This window comes from Somniosus microcephalus, chromosome 10 (genome assembly GCF_052327205.1).
Source record: "Somniosus microcephalus isolate GS21.2 chromosome 10, FLI_Smic_1.0, whole genome shotgun sequence".
Taxonomy (NCBI): domain Eukaryota; kingdom Metazoa; phylum Chordata; class Chondrichthyes; order Squaliformes; family Somniosidae; genus Somniosus; species Somniosus microcephalus.
Genome location: NC_140996.1, coordinates 113059409 through 113079647, shown reverse-complemented (window position 1 = coordinate 113079647; position 20239 = coordinate 113059409). Strand labels below are relative to the sequence as shown.

The following is a 20239-nucleotide window of genomic DNA, read 5'->3' as shown; positions in this document are numbered from 1 at the left end:
AATTTCCGGAAATTTACCGGAAACTTTCCACCCCTTTGCAACCCTAGTTCCTGGTCCTCCAATTTAAAATTTGCATTTAAATCCATCCATGGTCTTGCTCCTCCCTATCTTTGTAACCTCTTCCAGCTTTATATCGCCAGAACTCTTCAGTCATCTGACTCTGGCTTCTTATGCATCCCTCCCTCGCTTCGTCCTGCCTTTGGCAGCTGTGCATTCAGCCGCCTTAGCCCCTTTAGCTCTAAAATTACCTCCCGAAACCCCTCTCGCTCTTCTTTGAAGACCCTCCTTAAAGTCCACCTATTTGACTAAGATTCCCCTCCTACTATCTTTTTCTTTGAAGCGGTATCCATTTTTGTACAATTATTCCTCTATAAAGTGCCTTGGGAAGTTTTTTTTCTGTTAAAGGCACTACATAAACAAGTTGTTGTTGTTGTTGTTGTTGTACATCAACAGAAATAATGGCCCAGAACTTGCTGGAGCGGGGCATCACACGGCAGCCACGTTTGTTAGGTTTTTTTCCTCATCCTTCAGCTTGAAAATTATTTGCGCCATAAACTGCTGGAAGTGCGAACTGATAATGGCGAGTTCAAAGGGGCCTCTGGGACCTTGGTGACCGACGGAATCAATTGTCTAGCTCCTTAACCAATGAGATTTAAGGATAAAGAAACAGAGGAACGATGGAGAAGGAAATAGGGTGAATTAGAGTCAAATTAGGCAAAGAAAGAAAAATAACGAGGGGAAAAGAAATATTGGATTAAGAGAGACAGAAAATAAGAATTTTTCTAAGATTTAAGTTTCAATTGTTCCCTTTCTGAGCTGGAGAGGTTGAGTGGCATTGCAGGAACATAAGGGTCCTTATATCATTAAGTACCAGCCCCAAATTTCTGCAGTAGATTTAATACATTTTAACAGTGCAAATGCAGCAATTTCTCGAAACTCACAGGGAGGTTGAGGATGAGCTCTCGTTTTTGTGAAGCTGACGGCGGATTGTCTAACAATTTGTGGCAATTCACAACTCGCGGGATATCTCTTCCTCGCCACAAATTGTTGGGTTATTTACACACTAATGGCAGCAAGCGCATTGAACTCGCTGTTATTTTGCCAGCAAATTCTGGCCCAATGTGCCAGTAAATGAACAAATACAGATACATCTGATGCAGGTGGACAGATACCAGGACTCCCCAAAGTTCCCCAATTTGAAAACGTATGACAAAAATAGGCAACCGCCGTCTGCAACAGAATTCTTTTTATTTTTGTATACGTTAACTGCTTCTGCGCTGTTTGAACAATTTGATTTCTGCCGCCTCTGTATCTCGTTTAAGATGACGCGACCATCGAGCACCACCTGATCATTTACAAACAAAGCCCAGAGCTGTCAATCACCGGAGTGTCCAGGTGGACTACACTTCTTAACCAATCAAGAAGCCAAGCGTTAACCATGCAAGATGCGTCACTATGACCGTCAATTTCCGAATCTGGAACAAAGGTACAGTTCCAGGAGCACCTGGAAATGTGAACCTGACATCTAGAAAGACTACAGTGACCATGTGAACCTGCACAGGCGGGGAACCTGACACCCAGAAAGACTACAGTGACCATGTGTCGTAGCTTCTAAAACATTTTTCACAAGACCTATTCCATAAAACCTACATAAATAAATATAGTCACTTTTTAAAGATTGCACTCATCATGCAATGGGTGACTTGCCTGTCTTTAAGATCCCATTTGACTCCCTTCTTACCGCAGCCCTTCACCCCTATTTAAAAGCCCAGGATCAGCAGCTGCTTCACGCCGTTAACATAAAAACCGTTACATTCCGAAAAACGAACAGCAATGCAAGAAAATCTCAGCTCGGTGAAACCATCTAGTATATAATTAGAAGAAATTGACCCCATTATCGACTGTAGCTGTATTTCGAAAAATGCAAGTGATTGCTAGATTATAAATGGCTTGGTTACAACCAGAAGCCGAACAGACCCGACGGCAGCCATAACCAGGAACACGAAACATGTCAGACTTCTGCACAAGAATAAATATAAAAAACAACTCACACAGGAAGCAGGAGAGCGCTGTCTGGATTTGTCCCTCGGAACACTTTGAAAAAGACTAGCGGGCACCCACTGTGCTGCAGAAACTGCTTCTCACAGCCTGACGTCACCTGAATCTATCTTTAGTGCCTGACTAAGGAGGAGATTTAACCCTTGGGTCCGACGAACATTGCCATTCAATCATAAAGCACGAACATGTGATTTGTATGTTTTAATACTTTATTTATTATATGCGCTGCCATTTAAGTCACATTTTAAAATATAAATTAGCAATACACACAAAGGATGAAATAAAAAAAAGGATTGCAATAACATGTTAAATCTTTTTGTACAGTTTTTATGTTTTATCTAACGGGACACCCATGGTGTGGCAATAGAATACACAAAGTAGGAATAACAACAGAAAATGCTGGAAAAACTCAGCAGGCCAGGCAACATCCGTGGAGAGAGAAATAGAGTCAACGTTTCAGGTTGAAACCCTTTGTCAAGACTGAAAAAGCGCAGGAAATGAAACAAATGAAAAGGCCAGTTTGGGGGCTGGGAGAGAACAAAAGAGAAGTGAAGAGACATTAAGAGCAGCGTGGTCTCCTCTACACTGGGGAGACCAAACGCAGATTGGGTGACCGCTTTGCGGAACACTTCTGTTCAGTCCGTAAGGATGACCCCGAGCTTCTGGTCGCCTGTCATTTTAATTCACCGCCCCATTCCCACTCAGACCTCACCATACTTGGACATTTGCATTGTTCCACGGAAGCTCAGCATAAGCTCAAGGAACAGCACCTCATCTTCCGATTAGGCACTTTACAGCCTTCCGGACTCAATATCGAGTTCAACAATTTCAGATCATAACCTCGGCCCCTATTACATTTTTACTTATATTTTTTATCCACACCTTTGTTTTGGCCCTACCCCCTTTTTTTTCTCTCCCACATGGCAGCTGTCTCCCATTCTGCCAGCGCATTTCATACCTAATCTAGAGCTGTCTTTTGTCTCTCCACTAGTCCTATCACCATCTCGTCTCGTTTTGAATACCTCTTAATGTCTCTTCACTTCTCTTTTGTTCTCTCCCAGCCTCCAAACTGGCCTTTTAATTTGTTTCATTTCCTGTGCTTTTTCAGTCTTGACAAAGGGTTTCGACCTGAAACGTTGACTTTATTTCTCTCTCCACAGATGTTGCCTGGCCTGCTGAGTTTTTCCAGCATTTTCTGTTGTTATTTCGGATTTCCAGCATCTGCAGTATTTTGCTATCACACAAAGTAGGAACTATGCCAGCTGTGAACGCTTGCCATACAGCTATTAGATTTTTTTGCGTAGTAGTGTGAAACTCGAGAGAGGTTCTCCCAGCGATTAAAGTAAAAGAAAATAAATATACCGCAGGGAGATATAATTCTGATCTCCTTCAGCTTGTGAGAAATGATTGACAGAGCCATCATCCAATGAACAATTACCAAGGTTGAAAAAAGTAGCCAATCACGAAAGATGCTTTTCTGATCTTTTAGAATCATAGAATAGTTACAGCAAGGAAGAAGGCCATTCAGCCCCTTGGGCCCATGCTGGCTCTCTGCAAGAGCACTCCAGCTAGTCCCACTCCTCCACCTTTTCCCCATAGCCCTGCAAATGTTTTTCCTTCACCTTGTCCAATTCCCTTTTGAAAGACATGATTGAGTCTGCCTCCACCATCCTTTCAGGCAGTGCATTCCAGATTCTAACCACTCGCTGCGTAAACAAGTTTTTCCTCATGTCACCTTTGGTTCTTTTGCCAATCACCTTAAATCTGTATCATTTGGTTCTTGACCCTTCCGCCAATGGGAACAGTTTCTCTCTATCTACTCTGTCAAGACCCCTCATGATTTTGAACACCTCTATCAAATCTCCTCTCAATCTTCTCTGCTCTAAGGAGAACAACCCCAGCTTCTCCAGTTTATCCACGTAACTGAAGTCCCTTGTCCCTGGAATCATTCTTGTAAATCTTTTCTGCACCCTCTCTAAGGCCTTCACATCCTTCCTAAAGTGCGGTGCCCAGAATTGGACACAATACTCCAGTTGAGGCTGAACCAGTGTTTTATACAGGTTCATCATAACTTCCATGCTTTTGTACTCTATACCTCTATTCATGAAGCCCAGGATCCCATAAGCTATATTAACTGCTTTCTCAACCTGCCCTGCCACCTTCAACGATTTGTGCACATATACCACAGGTCTCTCTGTTCATGCACCCCTTTTAGGATTGTACCCTTTAGTTTATATTTCCTCTCTTCATTCTTTATGCCAAAATTTATCACTTTGCACTTTTTTGTGTTAAATTTCATCTGCCACATGTCCACCCATTCCACCAGCCTGTCTATGTCCTCTTGAAGTCTATCACTAACCTCCTCAATGTTCACTATACTTCCAAGTTTTGTATCATCTGCAAGTTTTGAAACTGTTCCTTGTACACCCACATCCAAGTCATTACTATATATCAAGAAAAGCAGTGGTCCTAGAACCGACCCCTGGGGAACACCACTGTATACCTTCCTCCAGTCCGAAAAAAACCATTCACCACTACTCTCTGTTTCCTGTCACTTAGCCAATTTCATATCCATGCTGCCACTGTCCCTTTTATTCCATGGGCTTCAACTTTGCTGGCAAGCCTATTATGTGGAACTTTGTCGAACGCCTTCTGGAAATCCATGTACTCCACATCAACTGCATTGCCCTCATCAGCCCTCCCTGTTACCTCATCAAAAAACTCAATCAAGTTGGTTAAACATGATTTTCCTTTAACAAATCCATGCTGGCTTTCCTAAATTAATCCACATTTGTCCAAATGACTGTTCATTTTGTCCCTGATTATTGTTTCTAAAAGCGCCCTCACTACCGAGGTTAAACTGACTGGCCTGTAGTTGCTGGGTTTATCTTTACACCCTTTTTTGAACAAGGGTGTAACATTTCTCCAGTCCTCTGGCATCACCCCCGTTTTACAAGGAAATTAAACTTACGGTTAAATCTAGGGTTGAGATGAGGGTTCTGTTCTTGGCTCATTACCAGAAAAAAGTATTTATGTTATTGGACCAGTAATCCAGAGGCCTGGACTAATGATCCTGAGACATGAGTTTAAATTCCACCAAGGCAGCTGGGGAATTTAAATACAGTTAAATACAGAGGCTGGGCAGTCAGCCAGTGACTCACCTCCTGACTCCCCAAAGTCTTTCCACCACCTACAAGGCACAAGTCAGGAGTGTGATAGAATAATTTTGCCTGGATGAGTGCAGCTCCAACAACACTCAGGAAGCTCAACACCATCCAGGACAAAGCAGTCTGCTTGATTGGCACCCCATCCACCACCTTAAACATTCACTCCCTCCACCACTGGCGTACCGTGACTGCAGTGTGTACTATCTACAAGATGCACTGCAGCAACTTGCCAAGGCTTCTTCGACAGCACCTTCCAAACACGCAACCTCTACCACCTAGAAGGACAAGGGAACAAGTGCATGGGAATGCCACCACTTCCAAGTCACACACCATCCTGTGTGGGCATATATTGCCATTCCTTCATTGTCACTGGGTCAAAATTCTGGAATTCCCTCCCTAACAGCACTGTGGGAGTACCTTCACCACGCGGAGTGCAGCAGTTCAAGAAGGTGGCACACCACCACCTTCCCAAGGGCAATTAGGAATGGTCAATAAATGGTGGCCTTGTCAGCGATGCCCACATCCCAGGAATTAATAAAAAAAGCAAAAGCAATTATAGTGACTTTTCATTGTGTATCGCCAGTAATTTGAAATAAGTGCATTGTCATCATCAAAATGTTTTTTTTATTCATTACAATTTACTACTTTACATTTATGCAATAATTAACTTTAACGAGTGGATCATGTTCTAATAGAAGAACATATTTTTATATTTACTACTACTAAATTCTCATCGTGAGCTCAGCAGCGACAATGGGGCTGAATAAGATTGTCATAAATCTTATCATGACTCGTGAAGTAACACTGGGTGACCAGCTGGTGGCGCCGTCCAAGGAGTGTAAATACTCGGGCGTGGGCCCAGCTTGCTCAGGATGTTTCTGTAACCAGGAACTAGTGATGTAACTAGAAATCTCATGGTTTTGAAACAGTTGATTAAAGCCTTGTTTTATACGCAAACCAAGTGCTCAGTAGTCTTTTTACATCAATTTAATCAACTGTGTATCGGCTCCACGCTCTGAGTGATTTCAGGAACAGCCAGATATGACTTCAACTGCAGAAGGGAACTCCGATGTAGTAATCAATCCATCATGGACAAACTACTCAGACCCGCCCATCTTGACCTGGACCCGAATTCACCTACAACTGCTAAGGTATGGAATCACTGGTATCGTACCTTCAGCAACTTCCTCAGGGTGTGTGGTGAGAATGTTCCTGATAAATTAGAGATACTTGCCAATTATGTATCTCCTCATATGTTTGATTATATCGAAGACTGTGTAGACTATGACTCCGCTATCCTAATATTACAGCGACTATATGTTAAGGCCCAAAACGAAATTTTTGCTCAGCATCTACTGGCCACTACTCGACAACAACCCAGGGAATCACTTGATGAATTCCTTCAAAAGCTTTGCAGGCTCAGCAAGGATTGTAATCTTAAAGCTGTTACAGCTGAGCAGTACCAGAAGGAGCTAATTCATGATTCTTTTATTAATGGAATTACGTCTCCCTTCATATGCCAGCGTCTGTTGGAGAATAAAACCCTCGAGTTACAGGCTGCCTATGACAAGGCATGTTCCCTGGACTGAGCAAAGAGGAATGCAGATACCTATCTTTTACCACATGCACGGGCTGCTGCTATCACTTTTAATGACTCCTTCGATAGGTCTCGGACGGAAGCCCTCACTGATGATGACTCTAACCTAGCGGATGACAACCCTACCCTAGAAGCCTTCACTGATGACGACCCTGCCCTAGCGGCATCTTGGCAATTTGGAAGGAAGTGTTTCTTCTGTGGAGGTGCATTCCACTATAGGAAATTTTGTCCTGCTCTTAATGCAACCTGCAATCATTGCAGTAAGAAAAGTCACTTTTCTAAGGAATGCCAGTCAAGAGCCTCTGTTAGTAAGAAAGGCCACTTTTCTAAGGTATACCGGTTGAGAGCCCCTGTTAGTTTTGCAGCTACTAGCTATAAAACTGCTCCTCCCCCAAGAACCACTACTAAGGTTACAGCTATCAAGGGTAAAACTGCCCCTCCTCCCATCATAGCTGTTTTTCCCCAAAGTCTGTCCCATGCAGCCACGAAGGTTTCGGTAAATGGACACATTTTGAGTGCACTAATTGACTCATGCAGCTCTGACAGCTTCATTAGTGAGCGGGCTGTCAATAAGTTAAAACTGCGTATTTACCCCTCGGACAGGGAAATTGCAATGGCTCTGATGACACTGACCACCAATTCTTCTGGCTTTTGCCTTGTCAACCTTATTCTCAATGGCCGCACTTATTTCTCCACCCGGCTCGGGGTGCTCAAAAACTTATGCAGTGATGTGCTCCTGGGACAGGATTTCCAGAAACAAAACAAAAGACTCACTTTCCAGATTGGAGGGTCAAAGCCAGAGCTTACTATTTCCAAAGTACTGTTTTGTGCACTTTCGGCGGCTTCACTCAATGAGTCCTCCTTGTTTGCCAATCTTTCCCCCCAATGTAAGCCCATAGTCACTAAATCACGACGTTTCAGCCAAGATGATCGATCCTTTATCAAGGCAGGAGTCTCTTGCCTTCTAGCTGATGGTATCATTGAGCCATGTTCATCTTCCTAGCGGGCTCAAGTCGTCGTTGTTAAAAATCCTCTGAAGCAACACAAGAAATGTCTTTGCATCGATTACTCACAAACTATTAACCAGTATACTGACCTGGATGCCTACCCACTACCATGCATCGATGACATGGTCAATAACCTTGCCAACTACAAGGTATTTTCAACTTTTGATTTAAAGAGCGCATACCATCAAGTACCGTTAAAGGACTCTGAGGCCAATGGTTGGCTTTATGAGTTTTGTCGACTTCCATTTGGGGTCACCAATGGGGTGGCCATCTTTCAATGGGCAATGGATAGCCTAGTCAAACAGGAGAACTTAACAGACACTTTTCCATATCTGGATAATATCACCATTGCTGGTCATGACCAGAAGGAGCATGATGCCAACCTCCAGAAATTTTTTGACGTTCTCCGTCGTCGCAACTTAACCTTAAATGAGTCCAAATCTGTGAAATCAGTACCATCAGTCAACATCCTTGGCTACTGGGTGGGCAACGGTGTCATCAAATCGGATCCGGAGCAACTTCGTCTGCTTCAGGAGCTCCCTCCCCCTACGAATCTCGGCTCTCTTCGTGGGGCACTCGGCATGTTCGCCTATTATGCAAAGTGGCTACCCCACTTCTCCGACAAGATCCAGCCCCTGCTTCATGCAAAGTCATTTCTGTTGGAGGCAACGGCTATTTCAGCTTTCAACCTCCTCAAGCGACAACTGGAAAAAGCCACGTTTTGTTCCATCGATGAAAGTCTCCCTTTCGTGGTCGAGTGCGATGCATCGGATGTGGCGATCTTGGCTACCTTGAATCAAGGTGGTCGACCCGTTGCATTTCTGTCCAGAACTTTGCAGGGTAGCGAGCTCCATTATTCTCCTGTCGAGAAGGAGGCTATGGCTATCATTGAAGCAGCACGTAAATGGAGTCATTTTCTCGCTCGTCGCCATTTCACGCTTATAACCGATCAGCGCTCTGTGGCCTTTATGCTGGATAACCGAAAACGCACTAAGATCAAGAATAACAAAATATAACTCTGGAGGATGGAATTGGCCGCCTTTGGCTACACCATACATTATCGACCCGGCAAAAAGAATGTGGCCCCGGATACCCTCACGCGTGCATTCTGCTCTTCTATATCAACTTCGGCTCTTGCGGACCTTCATACTGACTTATGCCATCCTGGCGTTACCCATATGTTGCACTTTGTGCGATCTAAAAATCTCCCATTTTCTACAGAAGATGTGAAAAGAATTTGCTCCACCTGTAGAATCTGTGCGGAATTAAAACCGCAATTCTTCCATCCATCGGATGGCTCGCTCATACACGCTATGCAGCCTAAGCAGCGACTCAGCATTGACTTTAAAGGGCCATTGCCTTCCTCAACGCAAAACACCTACTTACTTACTATAGTGGATGAATATACATGCTTTCCCCTGTCCCAATATGCTTACTTCCACAGTGATCAAATGCCTCGATCAGGCCTTTTCCCTTTGCGGTATGGCCAATTTCATCCACTCTGATCAGGGTGCCTCCTTCATGTCAAGCAAACTCAAAAGTTATCTTTCCCAACGGGGAATCGCCACAAGCAAAACGACACTGTATCATCCCATCGGTAACAGACAGGTTGAGAAATACAATGCTATCATTTGGAACGCCGTTCGTCTTGCACTGAGGTCATGCAACCTACCAGACCAGCAGTGGGATACTATGCTCCCTGACGTGTTGCATTCCATCAGGTCTCTTCTTTCTACATCCACCAATGTCACTCCTCACGAGCGATTCTTCAGGTTCCAGCATCGCTCCACTCATGGGACGTCCCTACCACCATAGTTGGCAGCTCTCGGCCCCATGCTGCTCCGAAGATTCGTCCGATCTTCCAAAAAAAACGATCCCCACGTCGACGAGGTGGAACTAACGGATGTTAATCCCACTTACACGCCCTGATGGCCGGGAGTCCACCGTTTCACTCCAAGATCTGGCTCCCTGTCCAACCAGTCCCACGGACTCAACTGGTAGAGGAACCCATGGTAATGATACTGACGCTCTGCACTCCTTTGAGGATGACGCCCTACCTGGGACATCAACAGATCTGCCAGCTACTCCATCGGATCAACTCGGGGAGCCGAGCGCTTCCCATGGGATGGCCACCCGAAGCCAAGAGGCCGGTCAACCCCCGGCTACCAACCAAGATGATGCCAGCTCTGCGCCTGTGGGGACCCGCACCCGGAGTCATGATCTCCCCAGTCTTCCACAGGTCGATCAAGGCGACACGGGCCTTATCGACCCAGGGACCAAGACACGGTCCGAGGAGACGTGCCTTCTAGCCACAAGCGAAGATCTAAAAGACTGCGCCTATTTGTGGTCCACCTAATCCACTAGAAGGAAGTCGTCGGACTTCCAAAACTTTCAGGCGGGAAGGTTGTCATGAATCTTATCATGCCTCATGAAGTAACACTGGCGGCCAGCTGGTGGTGCCGTCTGTAGGATTCGCAAAATTGGATTTCATATTAATAAGGGTTAAATGGCAGAAGAGGCCGTGATTCTAAGACTGTTTTAAAAGAAGCCCAGAAAAAGGGGCATACAAAATGGCCACCGTATCATGTGACCAGCTTATTGGGACACTTTAAAATGGTTCCTGCGCAACCTCAGACAGTTTTGTGGATTCAACCCACAGTAAGTTCTGGAAGCCGTTTTCTGAGAGAACGAGACCAGACCCACAGGCATGCATGTGGATTAGATGCAGATCCACTTAAGATCGGCCTGGAGACAGAGGCCATCAAGATGCTGCCCCAGGCAAAAGGGGATAATTTCATATACATGAGAACAGCACCCAGGACTAGATAACGAGATCAGCAGGACATTCAAAACAATGAAAGCCATTTCCAACCAGAGGTGGGCCTGGTACCAGCCGCTTAAAATGATTTTAAATATAATAACTGCCCCGCTGTGCTCAAAGCCTGCCAAAGTTAAAACAAAGACTAACCTGATTTTGGGTGGGAAGTGAAGCCTCGGGAAGAAAGGGATATCTGGAGAGACTTTTCGGCAGTTGAGACGGCAGTGGGACACGACTCGACACGGCAGTAGATTGGGCAGACACACAGCTTGGGAGAAGACGCTGGAGGAAGCTTGAGTCAACAAGCTTGAACAGTCACAAGGAGAGTCGAGCTAAAAGACAGTTTACAGTTGGACAGTCGTTGCAGCCCCAGCAGCCGGTCCAGCTTTTGAGCTGGGCGAAGAGGAGCTGGCTTGGGGAAAGATCAGCGGACTCCTCTCCACCGTCGGAGGAGAAAGATAATTATGACTGTATAAAGAAAGTTGCTCGAAACCAGCGTCCCGTCCCGGGGAAAACTATCGGGAGATCATCGACCATCCCCGGGCCGTAGCTGAAGGTAGAAGGGGCCACACCAGCCCAAAGCTCCTCTAACCAGGGTCGAGCCGACGATCCTCGACCCTGCCGACATCCAGGCCCGCCGGTGTCCAGCCGCCCCGACCCCCACCTCAGGAGCGAGGTGTGGCGCAGCTCGCAGGAGCTCCACGATCCACGTGGAGATGAGACGCCTGAAAGGACCAAACACAGACTCGATTTCAAAACCTTGCACTTCCTAGTGGGATTGGTGAACATGTTTCTGGACCTTCACAATCAGATCTAGATAGGTTTAATAAGGGGGTGAATTTAAGGGTACAATTAACATGAGTTGCTGTCCCTCGATGTTCCGTGTGTTTCCTTATTTCATGATGATCTTTGTAGAGTATAAGATGCCTGTATTTGCCTTAGTTAGTGTAATGTCGTTATGATTTGTTTGTGTTTGTTTTTCCCACCCATGTACTCTCTTATCTGTGTTGCATTTGATTTGATATTTTTCCATTTGCAATAAAATTTCATTTTGATTCATCAAACTTGGTCTACAAGAGTCTTCTCTACATTGTAGTTCCTGCGCCTAAGTCCAGAGTATAGAATCTAAGGGGTGAGTGGGTCGAACCACTCAAGGTTTTACTGTACAAGAGAGAGAGGCCTCTAGAGAGAGAAACCTCAGGGAAACCTCTCGAGGAAAACCCCTAACAGAAAATGGCGACCACGGCAGGACTCTGGCGGCAGGATTGCAATGTAGTAGATCCAAGTTTGAATGGTCGAAATGCAATGGATGATAGAATAGCGAATTATGTCTTTGGCAAGGTAAATCTCACTAAACAGTAGATTTCCGATCTCTTGCTGGATGGGCGTCCAGTGGACGCAGCCATCAGGTGGACAGAGAGCAAAGAGCATAACAAGTCAGTGGAAAAGGCAGTGTGGCTGATGTGTTACAAGAAGCAGGTCCAGATCTTGGACTGAGTCGTTGCAGCACAGGCAGCCAAAATCACAGCCCAGGCAGCAGAGATAGAGGAAAAGGCCATGGGTGGGGAAAAACTCATCACAGCGCTTCACGCGCTGAATCAGGAATGCCAAATGGTAGCTAGTCAACATCAGGCAAGGATAGAGTACCTGGAGTGCCAGGTTACTGAAGCAAAGATCAATGAAACGAGGATACGGGAGAAAAGCGCCCACCTCGCACAACAGCTAAGAGCACAGGAGGAGAGAGTAGTGGAGGTTAAGGCAGCTTACAAGCTGGCCCTCGAGCACAGGTTTGAGAGCACAGACCACGGCCCCTGCCAAAAGGCCATAGAGGACCTAAGAACGGCCCTGGTTAAGGCAAGAGGCATGGTGTGTCTCGTCAGCCCGAAAGCCAGTCACATGGACTTTTTGAAGGAATCGAAACAGCCGACTCCAGCTGAGGTAATTGTGGTACCAGCCACCGAGCCCTCAGCACCGCCGAGCTATAGTGAGACTTGGTCGGAAATGGAGGAGGTAGCCGAAGTGGAGTGTGTGGAAGAACCACTGGTCGCAAAGCCGGGACCGGCACCGATGTGTCCCGCTCGGCACCAGAGGTTCGGTCCCAACACTGCCGATGGAGGTATCGGACCCCACCAGAACCAGCTCATGGTGCCCTACGCTGGCCCGAACTTAAGGTCCATGGTGAGCCACCTCACACGACTCACAGTAAAGGGAGGTCCCTCCATTCATTTCAGGGAGATAGAGGAAACAGCAGCCATAAATGACTGCGATGAACAGGAACAGGCGAAACTGTTGCTTTTCTCCCTGGATCCCACGATCCTTCAGTGCCTCTCAGAGGATGGCAAGAGGGGACGGAAAGGGTATACGGATCTCAGGGAGGAAGTTTTAGAGGTAATGGGAGTGGACGACGGTAGTCCGTTCGACCGCGCAGAAGGGACCCTGCAGCTATCTGGAGAACCCCCACGGGTTTTCGCAGAAAGACTGTGGCCAGTATATCGACGCAGCTGTCCGGGTATGCCTGAACGGGCTCAAATGAGCGACGAACAGCGGGTTCATTGGATCCGTTGCGTGGTTACCAACAGCCTGCCAGAGATACGGGCCCTAGCCAGATCATGGTTTGATCCCCAAGGTCCTGGTGTCACGGAAGAAACGGTGCTCCGGCAGTTAAATGTGGCGTATAAGAACTGTAGAAGTCAGGAAACACCTCCCCAGAAAGGAAAGGTGCATGAGGCAAAACCCGCAGCCCCAAGCAAGAAGGAGTGGAGGCAGGAAGGGAATCACCCTGTCCAAGCCAAGCTCAATTGTTACGGGTGTGGGAAGGATGGACATTGGCGCAAGGACTGTAGAAATCCGTGGAAGGATAGTAGAGGGAAATTTCCCACAGTCCAAGCCCAAGCCCAGACCGCCGCCTCAGTACCAGCCCAAAACCAAGCCGTAGCTCCTTCCCCAGCGCAAGGAGCTGGTGCAGTAGTGGATCCCGCTGCGATTGAAGCGATCATACAGACAATGCGGTCTCTGATGACCTCGCAGGGGAAAATAGCTGTCACCACCGGCCTTGTCGCTCCCGAAACTCCGATCGCTGTACCCAAGTGACTAGAGTCGGCGCAGCCCGTCTACCTGTGTGCGCTGCGATATGATGTATGGAGACGACCCCTCATGGAGATGGAGGTAGAGGAGGTGAAGGGAACCTATCTGTTGGACACGGGAGCATCATGCACCGTAATCCATGCAGATAACCCCACCGCCTCGCCTCTGTGCACTGGGGTCCCATATCTTCTGTCGGGCTTCACGGGCGAAGAACAGGCTGGCTCACATTCCCTTCCTCTCTCCATTCATTTAGGACCACTCCGCACCACGTGGAAGTGTACCCTAATGAAGTGGGAGGTGGGCGGTGGAACGGGACTCCTGGGTCTGATTTCTTGGTAGCCCACAGGATCCACGTGGACCTGAGAAATGATTGTCTCTGGGGAGAGGGTACGAGTGTGAAGGAGGTAGAGAGTGTTAAGGAAACCCCTACAAAGGCGCGGGTTTGCCGGCGAGAAGTAAAATCCTTGGGTCTAACCCTATGCGCTGGCGAGAGAACCGTAGACCAGGAGGATGAGCCGGAATCGGTGCAAAATCCGCCGGTCTACGCCACTCGCACAGTGGAACTGTCCCGACGCAACAAGTGGTTTAGTATGAAGCAGTGTAAACTGTTCAAACCGGGTGCAAGAGCATCAGCAACCGAAGCCAGGCCTGAGGGTAAAGATCCTCAGCCTGAGGCGCGCGATGAATCACAGACCACACAAGCTGGCGTTGTAGCCTGCTTGGAAGGAGAAGAGGTCCCGCCCACCTGGGGGGAGCCTTCTTCGATGGCCTGGGACTCGGACGAGGGGGGACCCGAACAGCAAGGTCCCGCCCTTGACACGAGCGTGGAGGAGGAGGAGTCGGAGGACGGAGGTCCCGCCCTCGACTCGAGCGTGGGGGAGGTAGAAATTGGGGGCAGAGATCCTCCACCTGTAGGGACAGGTGAGGAGGAGCCGTCTGCCACAGACCCAATTCCCGAAGGGGCGGAGCCTGAGGGGATGGAGCCGAAGCCCACAGTCATGGAAGAGCCACGGGCTGTGAGAGCTGAAGTCCCACCCGAAGGTCCACTCGCCAAGGGAGCCTGCCCAAATCCCAAAGGGGCGGAGCCTGAGGGAAGGGAGCTGAAGCCTACAGTCGTGGAAGAGCCACAGGCTGTGAGATCTAAGGTCCCACCCGAAGGTCCACTCGCTAAGGGAGCCACGCCCAAAGTACCTTCTCGCAGGTCGACCCAAACGCCTCAGCCTGTAAAGTCTTGGCCCAATTCCCCCACTCCCAGTAAACGCCGACTTCAGAAATCCTTGAGAAAACACAGTCCCCGTTTAACAGCGAAAGGCTGTGGGGAACCAGAGACACAGATCACTGCAGCCCCGCCTCAGGGAGTGGCAAGCTGCAGTCCGATCAGGGATTAGGCAAGCCGCCCGGGGACGGGCGGCGCTGTACATAAGTTTAGGTTTAAGTTTAAGGTGTGTAAATATTAAAATGATTAGAGTTTAAGTAGTTTTAAATCTGCCCAGTATGTGTGTTGTTTTGGATCGAGGTCGAAAGACCCGATCATGCCATCATCTAAGCCAGAATCTCTCGGGAGCCTGGCTGTATTGTTTGATTTATTGCAGGAACCAGAAGAAAGATGAGAGGGATCCTCATCGCGTTCGTGCTGATCAGATGGAGCTGGGCCTATCGGGGCCGCACCAAGGACTCCACCGTTTATGGGTGCTCTGGAAATAGAGGCCCCATCGCGACTGACGGAACCGGCTCACGGGACGCTGAAGAGACTGCTGCCTACTTCCATGATGGGAGATGGCCAGGCTGGCTGGGGTCGAACTCTTCTGAATACTCCAGCCAGACGGGGTTTGCATACAGACAAACGTCTCTGATGTGCCCCAGGGTGCGGATCATTGTGCCCAGGATCAGCGTCACCGTGGGCAAGAAGATTTGCTTTGTTTGCCATGGACGTGTACCTTTAGGCCGCTGGTGGTGGCTGCGCAAGTTGAGCAGCACCATGAAGAACTCCACTGTGGAGTGGGAGAGATTGGGTAATAACACCCATCGGACAATTACGGGAACACACGGGGGGTTGAGTGTCTGTTGGGACAAATGGTGGGAACCAGATGAGGGGATCTACATCTGTATGTGGGGTTCAGAAAGCGCTTGCCCCACAGGCGTCTCCATCTTTTTCCAAAGACAGTGGCAGGATGCTGGACAAGGAATGAGGTGGGACGTCAGCTCACGGGCGTGCGGAGTCCCATACTCACAGATCCCAGTAAATGCCACGGAGCTCATCACCCGACCCCATAAGCCCCTGCCCACAGTTCCGGTAGCTAAAGCCCTCAAGGAAGGGTGCCCCACCATGACAAAGGGACCCGGGAACAGATTGGTATTGGTACCCACAGATCAGGTACTGTATCAAGGGGTCCACTACACGGTGGCTTCGGTGATTTTAAACCTCACCGAGGTAAGATTGCCAGCGTGGTGCCCCAAGGAAACGGAGCAATTATACAAGGTCCTGTTAACAAACATGTTTAAACAGTTTTACGAATTCGACTTTGCCGATGTCGACAGAGCCGAATTGTACACCACACCACATGAGGTCTTGGACAGAATAGGGAGACAAAGAAGGGGTGCAGTAAATGATATTTTCACAGCTTTTAATACAGGGACTTCCGTCATCAACACACTGGATGACGTGGAGCTGCAAACTCAGATCAATGGTTTGAAAACACAGCTAAGAAAGATACTGACTGATGAGAATAAGGTAGTGGGTTCTGAGTTACATGAGGACCAGGCCATGACACTACACTTAAAAGAGATAATAGCTGAGCTGGAGAAACACGCCAGAACGGTAAATGCTCTCATCAGGGAGGATCGGAATGCGTCCGATCAGGCCGCGCAGAACGAAGCTTGTGTGCTATACGGGGCGTGGTTAATGGGCGAGGGCCGCAGCAATCTGGAGGATTTAAAGCAAGGTTTAGTCCCCTCCTGGATCAGCAACAAGCACCTCGCAGTCCTCCACCCTTTTGAGAATACATTGAGTCCGTGCCAGCTCAGACTAGCTTCAGAGGCCTACCCAGTCCCAGTGGACTGTGGACGGTCTAATCACACCATTATGGGTATAGTGGTAAGAATGCCGGTGATGGGAAAGACAGCAAAACCCGCCCCGGTATACCGGGTGAAGAACATTGGAGTCATTCAGGGGGGTGCGCACATTCGCAACACGGGGGTCCCACCTTACGTCATTCGATGGGAGCATGCAATGACGGGTACCGACCTCTCGGGGTGCCAGAGCCAGGGAGCACACATCATCCTTTGTCCCCAGCACTTGAATGCCCATTTAAAACCACAGTGCGGGTTCAGAACTGCTGGTGCGAAGCCTATAAATTGCACCATGGAGGCAATGGCACAAGGCCATGTGCCCCCGCAGGTGGCATATATAGGAGGTGGGACATACTGTGTCACCACTGCAGCGCCGCACTACCAGCATGGACAGCACGGTTGGTGTCCGGTGAGTGACAGCAGCTTCTGTTTCAAGCCCAGGGCAGAAGTTCAAGTGGCCCAAGAGTGAATTGTCCCCATCCCTGAACCTTCCACTGTTCACCTCACTGTGAAAGAGAATTTCATGGAAATCAGCGATTCGTTGCACATTTTGGATATATCATTCCCCCTCTCCCTGAACACCTCACCAAGATATTAAAAGCCGTTGTTGTTTCACAGAAACACTTCTACACACTGGAGCAGAAGACTTTAGAGATGGGGCAGACATATTGGATATAGTGACCCCACCGTGGTGGGACCTGTTCACTAATATAGAATTCCCTTCCTGGATTAGGATAGTCTCCCACATTCTTGTAGTGTGCCAGGTTGTCATTGTAGTGTATTTGTTGTTTGTACACTGTAAAAAGGTCAAACATTCGCAAAAGTACGAGAATAGAGGGGAATGGAGGGAGCATTATGTGCGGGTAGAAGAAGAGACACCCGTTTAGATTTTTGCTGCTTTGTATAAAGTTAAACTTTTCCCTCCCTCCTCTGTATTATTTTTTGATGGGTATTCATGTGTTTTTGGATTTTCGTATGTATTTCATTTTTATTATTGAAGTTTATTAGATGTGATTATTATTATTTGATAATGTGTATACACTAGGTGATGTAGGGGTATAAGGACCCCCTCCACGCCTGGAAGTAAGTTGTTAGATTTTTAACTCCAAGGTATTGCCATCTATAGGTGCTTAATGTACACTAGATTTTTCTGAAATGGGAAATGCATGTGTCGTGGGGTCATAGATAGGTAAATACTGGGGATGGTTAGATTGTGGAAGGACAGAAAATTTTGCTCACCCAGAATTATGATACTCCAAGCAAGTTACAGTATCATCAGGGGGGAGTGTAGGATTCGCAAAATTGGATTTCATATTAATAAGGGTTAAATGGCAGAAGAGGCCGTGATTCTAAGACTGTTTTAAAAGAAGCCCAGAAAAAGGGGCATACAAAATGGCCACCGTATCATGTGACCAGCTTATTGGGACACTTTAAAATGGTTCCTGCGCAACCTCAGACAGTTTTGTGGATTCAACCCACAGTAAGTTCTGGAAGCCGTTTTCTGAGAGAACGAGACCAGACCCACAGGCATGCATATGGATTAGATGCAGATCCACTCAAGATCGGCCTGGAGACAGAGGCCATCAAGATGCTGCCCCAGACAAAAGGGGATAATTTCATATTCATGAGAACAGCACCCAGGACTAGATAACGAGATCAGCAGGACATTCAAAACAACGAAAGCCATTTCCAACCAGAGATGGGCCTGTTACCAGCTGCTTAAAATGATTTAAAATATAATAACTGCCCCGCTGTGCTCAAAGCCTGCCAAAGTTAAAACAAAGACTAACCTGATTTTGGGCGGGAAGTGATGCCTCAGGAAGAAAGGGATATCTGGAGAGACTTTTCGGCAGTTGAGACGGCAGTGGGACACGACTCGACACGGCAGTAGATTGGGCAGACACACAGCTTGGGAGAAGATGCTGGAGGAAGCTTGAATCAACAAGCTTGAACAGTCACAAGGAGAGTCAAGCTAAAAGACAGTTTACAGTCGGACAGTCATTGCAGCCCCAGCAGCCAGTCCAGCCGCCCCCGACCCCCACTTCAGGAGAGAGGTGTGGCGCAGCTCGCAGGAGCTCCACAATCCACGTGGAGACAAGACGCCTGAAAGGACCAAACACAGACTCGATTTCAAAACCTTGCACTTCCTAGTGGGATTGGTGAGCATGTTTCTGGCCCTTCACAATCAGATCTAGATAGGTTTAATAAGGGGGTGGATTTAAGGGTACAATTAACATGAGTTGTTGTCCCTCGATGTTCCGTGTGTTTCCTTATTTCATGATGATCTTTGTAGAGTATAAGATGCCTGTATTTGCCTTAGTTAGTATAATGTCGTTATGATTTGTTTGTGTTTGTTTTTCCCTCCCATGTACTGTACTCTTATCTGTGTTGCATTTGATTTGATAATTTTCCATTTGCAATAAAATTTCATTTTGATTCATCAAACTTGGTCTACAAGAGTCTTCTCTACATTGTAGTTCCTGCGCCTAAGTCCAGAGTATAGAATCTAAGGGGTGAGTGGGTCGAACCACTCAAGGTTTTACTGCACAAGAGAGAGAGGCCTCTAGAGAGAGAAACCTCAGGAAAACCTCTCGAGGAAAACCCCTTACACCGTCCAAGGAGTATAAATACTCGGGCGTGGGCCCAGCTTGCTCAGGATGTTTCTGTAACCAGGAACTAGTGATGTAACTAGAGATCTCCTGGTTTTGAAACAGTTGGTTAAAGCCTTGTTTTATACTCAAACCAAGCGCTCAGTAGTCTTTTTACATCAATTTAATCAACTGTGTATCGGCTCCACGCTCTGAGTGGTTTCAGGAACAGCCAGCTACGAGTTCAACTGCAGAAAGGAACTCCGACGTAGTAATCAATCCATCATGGACAAACTACTCAGTCGTCTTTTTACATCAAAGATCACTCCACTGTTGCCGGTTCTGAACTATCCTGGACATATCAGTCATCTGTATCCCATTCTGTGCTCTTGACATTATCTATCCAGTGTTTTCTTGGTCTTCCTCGGCTTCTTGCTCCATGTACCTCTGTGTACAGTGCCATGAATGGCATTCTAGTTGTTTCCATTTTTGAAACGTGCCCAAACCATTGCAGTTGTCTTTCTTGGATCTTCTGTATAAGCATTGTTCCTTGTCCAGGCCATGTTCATTCTTGATTCTTTGCATCCTGGATACTCCCAGTATTCCTCTTACCCTGTTATTAAAAATCTTACATCTGGGCACCCTTCCTGTCTGTGCAGTTTGATTCCCTGCTGTCACCTGTTCCGAGAGGAATGTTCCAGATTTTCTTTCCCTAATTGACCTTGGGTTTTTATTTGGTTTTTCATTTAATCAAGAGGATTACATGGCTCTTGGTGGGTAGGGAATGTCTAATTCATGATTTATAAGGCATCATGACTGTTTCAGACAGGCTCAATGAACATCTGGTCATT

The 20239-nt window shown here is 47.4% G+C and overlaps 1 protein-coding gene across 4 annotated transcripts in view; it reads right to left on the bottom strand.

Annotated features, from left to right (window-relative positions):
- Window positions 1-2188, bottom strand: part of LOC147111636 (phospholipid scramblase 2-like) — a 158126-nt gene extending 155938 nt beyond the window's left edge. The window contains exon 1 of one of the 4 annotated variants that reach the window (XM_085998720.1): window positions 2052-2188. The gene's annotated coding sequence lies outside the window, so the exon portion shown is untranslated. The other 3 variants (XM_085998724.1, XM_085998722.1, XM_085998721.1) reach the window with 3 other exon arrangements.
- Window positions 2189-20239: the final 18051 nt, after the last annotated feature.